Source organism: Oncorhynchus mykiss, chromosome 10 (assembly GCF_057628025.1).
Source record: "Oncorhynchus mykiss isolate SJ-2025 chromosome 10, ASM5762802v1, whole genome shotgun sequence".
NCBI lineage: Eukaryota > Metazoa > Chordata > Actinopteri > Salmoniformes > Salmonidae > Oncorhynchus > Oncorhynchus mykiss.
In genome coordinates this window covers 83,147,967-83,161,232 of record NC_143031.1, presented here as the reverse complement: position 1 = coordinate 83,161,232, position 13,266 = coordinate 83,147,967, and the positions used below count along the sequence as shown (strand labels likewise).

At 41.2% G+C, this 13,266-nt stretch overlaps 7 non-coding genes across 7 annotated transcripts; all 7 read right to left on the bottom strand.

Moving 5' to 3' along the window:
* Positions 1–422: 422 nt before the first annotated feature.
* LOC149980635 (U1 spliceosomal RNA) lies at positions 423–586 on the bottom strand. The gene has a single exon (XR_016484168.1). It is a non-coding gene; the product is annotated as a U1 spliceosomal RNA (small nuclear RNA).
* A 1,868-nt stretch (positions 587–2,454) lies between these two features.
* Positions 2,455–2,618, bottom strand: LOC149980634 (U1 spliceosomal RNA). The gene has a single exon (XR_016484167.1). It is a non-coding gene; the product is annotated as a U1 spliceosomal RNA (small nuclear RNA).
* A 1,834-nt stretch (positions 2,619–4,452) lies between these two features.
* LOC149980633 (U1 spliceosomal RNA) lies at positions 4,453–4,616 on the bottom strand. The gene has a single exon (XR_016484166.1). It is a non-coding gene; the product is annotated as a U1 spliceosomal RNA (small nuclear RNA).
* A 1,834-nt stretch (positions 4,617–6,450) lies between these two features.
* Positions 6,451–6,614, bottom strand: LOC149980632 (U1 spliceosomal RNA). The gene has a single exon (XR_016484165.1). It is a non-coding gene; the product is annotated as a U1 spliceosomal RNA (small nuclear RNA).
* A 1,868-nt stretch (positions 6,615–8,482) lies between these two features.
* LOC149980631 (U1 spliceosomal RNA) lies at positions 8,483–8,646 on the bottom strand. Its single transcript, XR_016484164.1, has one exon. It is a non-coding gene; the product is annotated as a U1 spliceosomal RNA (small nuclear RNA).
* A 1,868-nt stretch (positions 8,647–10,514) lies between these two features.
* LOC149980630 (U1 spliceosomal RNA) lies at positions 10,515–10,678 on the bottom strand. Its single transcript, XR_016484163.1, has one exon. It is a non-coding gene; the product is annotated as a U1 spliceosomal RNA (small nuclear RNA).
* A 1,868-nt stretch (positions 10,679–12,546) lies between these two features.
* LOC149980629 (U1 spliceosomal RNA) lies at positions 12,547–12,710 on the bottom strand. Its single transcript, XR_016484162.1, has one exon. It is a non-coding gene; the product is annotated as a U1 spliceosomal RNA (small nuclear RNA).
* Positions 12,711–13,266: the final 556 nt, after the last annotated feature.

The window sequence follows — 13,266 nt, the reverse complement described above, 5'->3', positions numbered from 1 at the left end:
AGTTGACCAGGGAAATTTCTGTGGCATTGTAATGGTTGACATGTACTGTGGTCTTAAATTACAAACTCTCCTATAAATTATTTAATATTCTAGCAAATGAAAGACCTCAATCCAGATTACATCATGAGGGCACAAAATGATCCATTCACAAGTAGGCCTTTGCCTTGACATTATCAGGACATGACAGGCATAATCACCAGTGCTACAATAACATATCACACACATCCGGGTTATCAGAAGACAAAATGTATCTCTGAGGCCTTAGTTGACTCATAAACAGACCCTACATTCTATAGCCATTCATCTGATAAGAACATGCAAATGTTGACAAATGTCCTTCTCAACACGAAACTCAATAGAAGAGCGAGTTAAAACACATCGAATTAATAAATATGTCCCTAAATTATTTTTAACATCAAGATCAGGGGAGAGCGCGAACGCAGTCCCCCACTACCAGAAATTATGCAATCGAGATTTCCACATTTGAGAAATTCGCAGGGGTCAGCACAGCCGGAGTGCAATGGCTGAGCCTCGCCCTGGGTGAACCGCCTTCGTGATCACGGTGTCTCCCTTGCCAGGTAAGTATGAGTTGTACACGTTGGTAGAGGAGTACTCCTTCCAGGACAAAGGTGTTTGACTCACGGTTACCACTTCTACTACTGATAATACCACATCATATTGAACAGGGTTTAATGACGTTTACGAATACAGTTGCGGACAAGGCGAAGAAAAAAGCAATACATTTTGTTTTACTATATTATATCACGGACCGACTATTTTCCCATCAAGCAACACGGTAGAAATTCTAAATACATTGCATTTTTGGTCTAAATGTTGGTCTGGTAACACACAAGTAGGCGATGTACCAAAATGCTGAAATCACATTCGTGCACACAGCCAACCGAAAGACACCATTTATTTCTGGTGTTTTGTAGCGTTCCAGACGTTGTAGGAATAGTTTCATCACGCTTGTTTTCTGCTCTCAGTAAAATATGATTCCACCATCGACCACAGGGTGGCATACGACCCACAGATATGGAGGAGAAACAGTAGCCTACTACTTCATCAACAAGACACGGTAGTAGCTACAATGGGTGGTTTTTAATTAATTGTTTTATTTCACCAGGTAGGCTAGTTAGGAACAAGTTCTCATTTACAAACTGCGACCTGGCCAAGATAAAGCACAGCAGTGCGACAAAAACAACAACACAGAGTTACACGTAAACAAACGTAGTCAATAACACAGTAGAACATGAAAATAGAAAGATCTATGTACAGTGACATGGCCATACTCGTATTTGTAATTGTATCTGTAAATTGACAGGATGATACTCGCGATCAGGGTTAAACTGAAGTGTTTTAATATGCCTAAATACATTTTTGGCAGAATACCTCACTACACATTCTCACTGCAAAAAAAAAACCTGCAGAAATGTCTGTGGAATGGATCTGCATCTTGGAACAACAGAATCCATCTTATTGACTGATTTCATCAGGAAATAAGTGGACCAGGGACATGTCTGTGGCATGGTAATGGTTGACCAGGGAAATGTTTGTGGCATTGTAGACCAGGGACATGTCCGTGGAATGGTAATGGTTGACCAGGGAAATGTCTGTTGTCAAGGTAATGGTTGACCAGGGAAATGTCTGTGGAATGGTAATGTTTAACCAGGGAAATGTCTGTTGTCAAGGTAATGGTTGACCAGGGCAATGACTGTGGCATGGTAATGGTTGACCAGGGAAATGTCTGTTGTCATGGTAATGGTTGACCGTGAAATGACTGTGGAATGGTAATGGTTGACCAGGGAAATGTCTGTTGTCATGGTAATGGTTGACCAGGGAAATGTCTGTTTTCATGGTAATGGTTGACCAGGGAAATGTCTGTTGTCATGGTAATAGTTGACGAGGGAAATGTCTGTTGTCATGGTAATGTTTGACCAGGGACATGACTGTGGCATGGTAATGGTTGACCAGGGAAATGTCTGTTGTCATGGTAATGGTTGACCAGGGAAATGTCTGTTTTCATGGTAATAGTTGACCAGGGAAATTTCTGTGGCATTGTAATGGTTGACATGTACTGTGGTCTTAAATTACAAACTCTCCTATAAATTATTTAATATTCTAGCAAATGAAAGACCTCAATCCAGATTACATCATGAGGGCACAAAATGATCCATTCACAAGTAGGCCTTTGCCTTGACATTATCAGGACATGACAGGCATAATCACCAGTGCTACAATAACATATCACACACATCCGGGTTATCAGAAGACAAAATGTATCTCTGAGGCCTTAGTTGACTCATAAACAGACCCTACATTCTATAGCCATTCATCTGATAAGAACATGCAAATGTTGACAAATGTCCTTCTCAACACGAAACTCAATAGAAGAGCGAGTTAAAACACATCGAATTAATAAATATGTCCCTAAATTATTTTTAACATCAAGATCAGGGGAGAGCGCGAACGCAGTCCCCCACTACCAGAAATTATGCAATCGAGATTTCCACATTTGAGAAATTCGCAGGGGTCAGCACAGCCGGAGTGCAATGGCTGAGCCTCGCCCTGGGTGAACCGCCTTCGTGATCACGGTGTCTCCCTTGCCAGGTAAGTATGAGTTGTACACGTTGGTAGAGGAGTACTCCTTCCAGGACAAAGGTGTTTGACTCACGGTTACCACTTCTACTACTGATAATACCACATCATATTGAACAGGGTTTAATGACGTTTACGAATACAGTTGCGGACAAGGCGAAGAAAAAAGCAATACATTTTGTTTTACTATATTATATCACGGACCGACTATTTTCCCATCAAGCAACACGGTAGAAATTCTAAATACATTGCATTTTTGGTCTAAATGTTGGTCTGGTAACACACAAGTAGGCGATGTACCAAAATGCTGAAATCACATTCGTGCACACAGCCAACCGAAAGACACCATTTATTTCTGGTGTTTTGTAGCGTTCCAGACGTTGTAGGAATAGTTTCATCACGCTTGTTTTCTGCTCTCAGTAAAATATGATTCCACCATCGACCACAGGGTGGCATACGACCCACAGATATGGAGGAGAAACAGTAGCCTACTACTTCATCAACAAGACACGGTAGTAGCTACAATGGGTGGTTTTTAATTAATTGTTTTATTTCACCAGGTAGGCTAGTTAGGAACAAGTTCTCATTTACAAACTGCGACCTGGCCAAGATAAAGCACAGCAGTGCGACAAAAACAACAACACAGAGTTACACGTAAACAAACGTAGTCAATAACACAGTAGAACATGAAAATAGAAAGATCTATGTACAGTGACATGGCCATACTCGTATTTGTAATTGTATCTGTAAATTGACAGGATGATACTCGCGATCAGGGTTAAACTGAAGTGTTTTAATATGCCTAAATACATTTTTGGCAGAATACCTCACTACACATTCTCACTGCAAAAAAAAAACCTGCAGAAATGTCTGTGGAATGGATCTGCATCTTGGAACAACAGAATCCATCTTATTGACTGATTTCATCAGGAAATAAGTGGACCAGGGACATGTCTGTGGCATGGTAATGGTTGACCAGGGAAATGTTTGTGGCATTGTAGACCAGGGACATGTCCGTGGAATGGTAATGGTTGACCAGGGAAATGTCTGTTGTCAAGGTAATGGTTGACCAGGGAAATGTCTGTGGAATGGTAATGTTTAACCAGGGAAATGTCTGTTGTCAAGGTAATGGTTGACCAGGGCAATGACTGTGGCATGGTAATGGTTGACCAGGGAAATGTCTGTTGTCATGGTAATGGTTGACCGTGAAATGACTGTGGAATGGTAATGGTTGACCAGGGAAATGTCTGTTGTCATGGTAATGGTTGACCAGGGAAATGTCTGTTTTCATGGTAATGGTTGACCAGGGAAATGTCTGTTGTCATGGTAATAGTTGACGAGGGAAATGTCTGTTGTCATGGTAATGTTTGACCAGGGACATGACTGTGGCATGGTAATGGTTGACCAGGGAAATGTCTGTTTTCATGGTAATAGTTGACCAGGGAAATTTCTGTGGCATTGTAATGGTTGACATGTACTGTGGTCTTAAATTACAAACTCTCCTATAAATTATTTAATATTCTAGCAAATGAAAGACCTCAATCCAGATTACATCATGAGGGCACAAAATGATCCATTCACAAGTAGGCCTTTGCCTTGACATTATCAGGACATGACAGGCATAATCACCAGTGCTACAATAACATATCACACACATCCGGGTTATCAGAAGACAAAATGTATCTCTGAGGCCTTAGTTGACTCATAAACAGACCCTACATTCTATAGCCATTCATCTGATAAGAACATGCAAATGTTGACAAATGTCCTTCTCAACACGAAACTCAATAGAAGAGCGAGTTAAAACACATCGAATTAATAAATATGTCCCTAAATTATTTTTAACATCAAGATCAGGGGAGAGCGCGAACGCAGTCCCCCACTACCAGAAATTATGCAATCGAGATTTCCACATTTGAGAAATTCGCAGGGGTCAGCACAGCCGGAGTGCAATGGCTGAGCCTCGCCCTGGGTGAACCGCCTTCGTGATCACGGTGTCTCCCTTGCCAGGTAAGTATGAGTTGTACACGTTGGTAGAGGAGTACTCCTTCCAGGACAAAGGTGTTTGACTCACGGTTACCACTTCTACTACTGATAATACCACATCATATTGAACAGGGTTTAATGACGTTTACGAATACAGTTGCGGACAAGGCGAAGAAAAAAGCAATACATTTTGTTTTACTATATTATATCACGGACCGACTATTTTCCCATCAAGCAACACGGTAGAAATTCTAAATACATTGCATTTTTGGTCTAAATGTTGGTCTGGTAACACACAAGTAGGCGATGTACCAAAATGCTGAAATCACATTCGTGCACACAGCCAACCGAAAGACACCATTTATTTCTGGTGTTTTGTAGCGTTCCAGACGTTGTAGGAATAGTTTCATCACGCTTGTTTTCTGCTCTCAGTAAAATATGATTCCACCATCGACCACAGGGTGGCATACGACCCACAGATATGGAGGAGAAACAGTAGCCTACTACTTCATCAACAAGACACGGTAGTAGCTACAATGGGTGGTTTTTAATTAATTGTTTTATTTCACCAGGTAGGCTAGTTAGGAACAAGTTCTCATTTACAAACTGCGACCTGGCCAAGATAAAGCACAGCAGTGCGACAAAAACAACAACACAGAGTTACACGTAAACAAACGTAGTCAATAACACAGTAGAACATGAAAATAGAAAGATCTATGTACAGTGACATGGCCATACTCGTATTTGTAATTGTATCTGTAAATTGACAGGATGATACTCGCGATCAGGGTTAAACTGAAGTGTTTTAATATGCCTAAATACATTTTTGGCAGAATACCTCACTACACATTCTCACTGCAAAAAAAAAACCTGCAGAAATGTCTGTGGAATGGATCTGCATCTTGGAACAACAGAATCCATCTTATTGACTGATTTCATCAGGAAATAAGTGGACCAGGGACATGTCTGTGGCATGGTAATGGTTGACCAGGGAAATGTTTGTGGCATTGTAGACCAGGGACATGTCCGTGGAATGGTAATGGTTGACCAGGGAAATGTCTGTTGTCAAGGTAATGGTTGACCAGGGAAATGTCTGTGGAATGGTAATGTTTAACCAGGGAAATGTCTGTTGTCAAGGTAATGGTTGACCAGGGCAATGACTGTGGCATGGTAATGGTTGACCAGGGAAATGTCTGTTGTCATGGTAATGGTTGACCGTGAAATGACTGTGGAATGGTAATGGTTGACCAGGGAAATGTCTGTTGTCATGGTAATGGTTGACCAGGGAAATGTCTGTTTTCATGGTAATGGTTGACCAGGGAAATGTCTGTTGTCATGGTAATAGTTGACGAGGGAAATGTCTGTTGTCATGGTAATGTTTGACCAGGGACATGACTGTGGCATGGTAATGGTTGACCAGGGAAATGTCTGTTTTCATGGTAATAGTTGACCAGGGAAATTTCTGTGGCATTGTAATGGTTGACATGTACTGTGGTCTTAAATTACAAACTCTCCTATAAATTATTTAATATTCTAGCAAATGAAAGACCTCAATCCAGATTACATCATGAGGGCACAAAATGATCCATTCACAAGTAGGCCTTTGCCTTGACATTATCAGGACATGACAGGCATAATCACCAGTGCTACAATAACATATCACACACATCCGGGTTATCAGAAGACAAAATGTATCTCTGAGGCCTTAGTTGACTCATAAACAGACCCTACATTCTATAGCCATTCATCTGATAAGAACATGCAAATGTTGACAAATGTCCTTCTCAACACGAAACTCAATAGAAGAGCGAGTTAAAACACATCGAATTAATAAATATGTCCCTAAATTATTTTTAACATCAAGATCAGGGGAGAGCGCGAACGCAGTCCCCCACTACCAGAAATTATGCAATCGAGATTTCCACATTTGAGAAATTCGCAGGGGTCAGCACAGCCGGAGTGCAATGGCTGAGCCTCGCCCTGGGTGAACCGCCTTCGTGATCACGGTGTCTCCCTTGCCAGGTAAGTATGAGTTGTACACGTTGGTAGAGGAGTACTCCTTCCAGGACAAAGGTGTTTGACTCACGGTTACCACTTCTACTACTGATAATACCACATCATATTGAACAGGGTTTAATGACGTTTACGAATACAGTTGCGGACAAGGCGAAGAAAAAAGCAATACATTTTGTTTTACTATATTATATCACGGACCGACTATTTTCCCATCAAGCAACACGGTAGAAATTCTAAATACATTGCATTTTTGGTCTAAATGTTGGTCTGGTAACACACAAGTAGGCGATGTACCAAAATGCTGAAATCACATTCGTGCACACAGCCAACCGAAAGACACCATTTATTTCTGGTGTTTTGTAGCGTTCCAGACGTTGTAGGAATAGTTTCATCACGCTTGTTTTCTGCTCTCAGTAAAATATGATTCCACCATCGACCACAGGGTGGCATACGACCCACAGATATGGAGGAGAAACAGTAGCCTACTACTTCATCAACAAGACACGGTAGTAGCTACAATGGGTGGTTTTTAATTAATTGTTTTATTTCACCAGGTAGGCTAGTTAGGAACAAGTTCTCATTTACAAACTGCGACCTGGCCAAGATAAAGCACAGCAGTGCGACAAAAACAACAACACAGAGTTACACGTAAACAAACGTAGTCAATAACACAGTAGAACATGAAAATAGAAAGATCTATGTACAGTGACATGGCCATACTCGTATTTGTAATTGTATCTGTAAATTGACAGGATGATACTCGCGATCAGGGTTAAACTGAAGTGTTTTAATATGCCTAAATACATTTTTGGCAGAATACCTCACTACACATTCTCACTGCAAAAAAAAAACCTGCAGAAATGTCTGTGGAATGGATCTGCATCTTGGAACAACAGAATCCATCTTATTGACTGATTTCATCAGGAAATAAGTGGACCAGGGACATGTCTGTGGCATGGTAATGGTTGACCAGGGAAATGTTTGTGGCATTGTAGACCAGGGACATGTCCGTGGAATGGTAATGGTTGACCAGGGAAATGTCTGTTGTCAAGGTAATGGTTGACCAGGGAAATGTCTGTGGAATGGTAATGTTTAACCAGGGAAATGTCTGTTGTCAAGGTAATGGTTGACCAGGGCAATGACTGTGGCATGGTAATGGTTGACCAGGGAAATGTCTGTTGTCATGGTAATGGTTGACCGTGAAATGACTGTGGAATGGTAATGGTTGACCAGGGAAATGTCTGTTGTCATGGTAATGGTTGACCAGGGAAATGTCTGTTTTCATGGTAATGGTTGACCAGGGAAATGTCTGTTGTCATGGTAATAGTTGACGAGGGAAATGTCTGTTGTCATGGTAATGTTTGACCAGGGACATGACTGTGGCATGGTAATGGTTGACCAGGGAAATGTCTGTTGTCATGGTAATGGTTGACCAGGGAAATGTCTGTTTTCATGGTAATAGTTGACCAGGGAAATTTCTGTGGCATTGTAATGGTTGACATGTACTGTGGTCTTAAATTACAAACTCTCCTATAAATTATTTAATATTCTAGCAAATGAAAGACCTCAATCCAGATTACATCATGAGGGCACAAAATGATCCATTCACAAGTAGGCCTTTGCCTTGACATTATCAGGACATGACAGGCATAATCACCAGTGCTACAATAACATATCACACACATCCGGGTTATCAGAAGACAAAATGTATCTCTGAGGCCTTAGTTGACTCATAAACAGACCCTACATTCTATAGCCATTCATCTGATAAGAACATGCAAATGTTGACAAATGTCCTTCTCAACACGAAACTCAATAGAAGAGCGAGTTAAAACACATCGAATTAATAAATATGTCCCTAAATTATTTTTAACATCAAGATCAGGGGAGAGCGCGAACGCAGTCCCCCACTACCAGAAATTATGCAATCGAGATTTCCACATTTGAGAAATTCGCAGGGGTCAGCACAGCCGGAGTGCAATGGCTGAGCCTCGCCCTGGGTGAACCGCCTTCGTGATCACGGTGTCTCCCTTGCCAGGTAAGTATGAGTTGTACACGTTGGTAGAGGAGTACTCCTTCCAGGACAAAGGTGTTTGACTCACGGTTACCACTTCTACTACTGATAATACCACATCATATTGAACAGGGTTTAATGACGTTTACGAATACAGTTGCGGACAAGGCGAAGAAAAAAGCAATACATTTTGTTTTACTATATTATATCACGGACCGACTATTTTCCCATCAAGCAACACGGTAGAAATTCTAAATACATTGCATTTTTGGTCTAAATGTTGGTCTGGTAACACACAAGTAGGCGATGTACCAAAATGCTGAAATCACATTCGTGCACACAGCCAACCGAAAGACACCATTTATTTCTGGTGTTTTGTAGCGTTCCAGACGTTGTAGGAATAGTTTCATCACGCTTGTTTTCTGCTCTCAGTAAAATATGATTCCACCATCGACCACAGGGTGGCATACGACCCACAGATATGGTGGAGAAACAGTAGCCTACTACTTCATCAACAAGACACGGTAGTAGCTACAATGGGTGGTTTTTAATTAATTGTTTTATTTCACCAGGTAGGCTAGTTAGGAACAAGTTCTCATTTACAAACTGCGACCTGGCCAAGATAAAGCACAGCAGTGCGACAAAAACAACAACACAGAGTTACACGTAAACAAACGTAGTCAATAACACAGTAGAACATGAAAATAGAAAGATCTATGTACAGTGACATGGCCATACTCGTATTTGTAATTGTATCTGTAAATTGACAGGATGATACTCGCGATCAGGGTTAAACTGAAGTGTTTTAATATGCCTAAATACATTTTTGGCAGAATACCTCACTACACATTCTCACTGCAAAAAAAAAACCTGCAGAAATGTCTGTGGAATGGATCTGCATCTTGGAACAACAGAATCCATCTTATTGACTGATTTCATCAGGAAATAAGTGGACCAGGGACATGTCTGTGGCATGGTAATGGTTGACCAGGGAAATGTTTGTGGCATTGTAGACCAGGGACATGTCCGTGGAATGGTAATGGTTGACCAGGGAAATGTCTGTTGTCAAGGTAATGGTTGACCAGGGAAATGTCTGTGGAATGGTAATGTTTAACCAGGGAAATGTCTGTTGTCAAGGTAATGGTTGACCAGGGCAATGACTGTGGCATGGTAATGGTTGACCAGGGAAATGTCTGTTGTCATGGTAATGGTTGACCGTGAAATGACTGTGGAATGGTAATGGTTGACCAGGGAAATGTCTGTTGTCATGGTAATGGTTGACCAGGGAAATGTCTGTTTTCATGGTAATGGTTGACCAGGGAAATGTCTGTTGTCATGGTAATAGTTGACGAGGGAAATGTCTGTTGTCATGGTAATGTTTGACCAGGGACATGACTGTGGCATGGTAATGGTTGACCAGGGAAATGTCTGTTGTCATGGTAATGGTTGACCAGGGAAATGTCTGTTTTCATGGTAATAGTTGACCAGGGAAATTTCTGTGGCATTGTAATGGTTGACATGTACTGTGGTCTTAAATTACAAACTCTCCTATAAATTATTTAATATTCTAGCAAATGAAAGACCTCAATCCAGATTACATCATGAGGGCACAAAATGATCCATTCACAAGTAGGCCTTTGCCTTGACATTATCAGGACATGACAGGCATAATCACCAGTGCTACAATAACATATCACACACATCCGGGTTATCAGAAGACAAAATGTATCTCTGAGGCCTTAGTTGACTCATAAACAGACCCTACATTCTATAGCCATTCATCTGATAAGAACATGCAAATGTTGACAAATGTCCTTCTCAACACGAAACTCAATAGAAGAGCGAGTTAAAACACATCGAATTAATAAATATGTCCCTAAATTATTTTTAACATCAAGATCAGGGGAGAGCGCGAACGCAGTCCCCCACTACCAGAAATTATGCAATCGAGATTTCCACATTTGAGAAATTCGCAGGGGTCAGCACAGCCGGAGTGCAATGGCTGAGCCTCGCCCTGGGTGAACCGCCTTCGTGATCACGGTGTCTCCCTTGCCAGGTAAGTATGAGTTGTACACGTTGGTAGAGGAGTACTCCTTCCAGGACAAAGGTGTTTGACTCACGGTTACCACTTCTACTACTGATAATACCACATCATATTGAACAGGGTTTAATGACGTTTACGAATACAGTTGCGGACAAGGCGAAGAAAAAAGCAATACATTTTGTTTTACTATATTATATCACGGACCGACTATTTTCCCATCAAGCAACACGGTAGAAATTCTAAATACATTGCATTTTTGGTCTAAATGTTGGTCTGGTAACACACAAGTAGGCGATGTACCAAAATGCTGAAATCACATTCGTGCACACAGCCAACCGAAAGACACCATTTATTTCTGGTGTTTTGTAGCGTTCCAGACGTTGTAGGAATAGTTTCATCACGCTTGTTTTCTGCTCTCAGTAAAATATGATTCCACCATCGACCACAGGGTGGCATACGACCCACAGATATGGTGGAGAAACAGTAGCCTACTACTTCATCAACAAGACACGGTAGTAGCTACAATGGGTGGTTTTTAATTAATTGTTTTATTTCACCAGGTAGGCTAGTTAGGAACAAGTTCTCATTTACAAACTGCGACCTGGCCAAGATAAAGCACAGCAGTGCGACAAAAACAACAACACAGAGTTACACGTAAACAAACGTAGTCAATAACACAGTAGAACATGAAAATAGAAAGATCTATGTACAGTGACATGGCCATACTCGTATTTGTAATTGTATCTGTAAATTGACAGGATGATACTCGCGATCAGGGTTAAACTGAAGTGTTTTAATATGCCTAAATACATTTTTGGCAGAATACCTCACTACACATTCTCACTGCAAAAAAAAAACCTGCAGAAATGTCTGTGGAATGGATCTGCATCTTAGAACAACAGAATCCATCTTATTGACTGATTTCATCAGGAAATAAGTGGACCAGGGACATGTCTGTGGCATGGTAATGGTTGACCAGGGAAATGTTTGTGGCATTGTAGACCAGGGACATGTCCGTGGAATGGTAATGGTTGACCAGGGAAATGTCTGTTGTCAAGGTAATGGTTGACCAGGGAAATGTCTGTGGAATGGTAATGTTTAACCAGGGAAATGTCTGTTGTCAAGGTAATGGTTGACCAGGGCAATGACTGTGGCATGGTAATGGTTGACCAGGGAAATGTCTGTTGTCATGGTAATGGTTGACCGTGAAATGACTGTGGAATGGTAATGGTTGACCAGGGAAATGTCTGTTGTCATGGTAATGGTTGACCAGGGAAATGTCTGTTTTCATGGTAATGGTTGACCAGGGAAATGTCTGTTGTCATGGTAATAGTTGACGAGGGAAATGTCTGTTGTCATGGTAATGTTTGACCAGGGACATGACTGTGGCATGGTAATGGTTGACCAGGGAAATGTCTGTTGTCATGGTAATGGTTGACCAGGGAAATGTCTGTTTTCATGGTAATAGTTGACCAGGGAAATTTCTGTGGCATTGTAATGGTTGACATGTACTGTGGTCTTAAATTACAAACTCTCCTATAAATTATTTAATATTCTAGCAAATGAAAGACCTCAATCCAGATTACATCATGAGGGCACAAAATGATCCATTCACAAGTAGGCCTTTGCCTTGACATTATCAGGACATGACAGGCATAATCACCAGTGCTACAATAACATATCACACACATCCGGGTTATCAGAAGACAAAATGTATCTCTGAGGCCTTAGTTGACTCATAAACAGACCCTACATTCTATAGCCATTCATCTGATAAGAACATGCAAATGTTGACAAATGTCCTTCTCAACACGAAACTCAATAGAAGAGCGAGTTAAAACACATCGAATTAATAAATATGTCCCTAAATTATTTTTAACATCAAGATCAGGGGAGAGCGCGAACGCAGTCCCCCACTACCAGAAATTATGCAATCGAGATTTCCACATTTGAGAAATTCGCAGGGGTCAGCACAGCCGGAGTGCAATGGCTGAGCCTCGCCCTGGGTGAACCGCCTTCGTGATCACGGTGTCTCCCTTGCCAGGTAAGTATGAGTTGTACACGTTGGTAGAGGAGTACTCCTTCCAGGACAAAGGTGTTTGACTCACGGTTACCACTTCTACTACTGATAATACCACATCATATTGAACAGGGTTTAATGACGTTTACGAATACAGTTGCGGACAAGGCGAAGAAAAAAGCAATACATTTTGTTTTACTATATTATATCACGGACCGACTATTTTCCCATCAAGCAACACGGTAGAAATTCTAAATACATTGCATTTTTGGTCTAAATGTTGGTCTGGTAACACACAAGTAGGCGATGTACCAAAATGCTGAAATCACATTCGTGCACACAGCCAACCGAAAGACACCATTTATTTCTGGTGTTTTGTAGCGTTCCAGACGTTGTAGGAATAGTTTCATCACGCTTGTTTTCTGCTCTCAGTAAAATATGATTCCACCATCGACCACAGGGTGGCATACGACCCACAGATATGGTGGAGAAACAGTAGCCTACTACTTCATCAACAAGACACGGTAGTAGCTACAATGGGTGGTTTTTAATTAATTGTTTTATTTCACCAGGTAGGCTAGTTAGGAA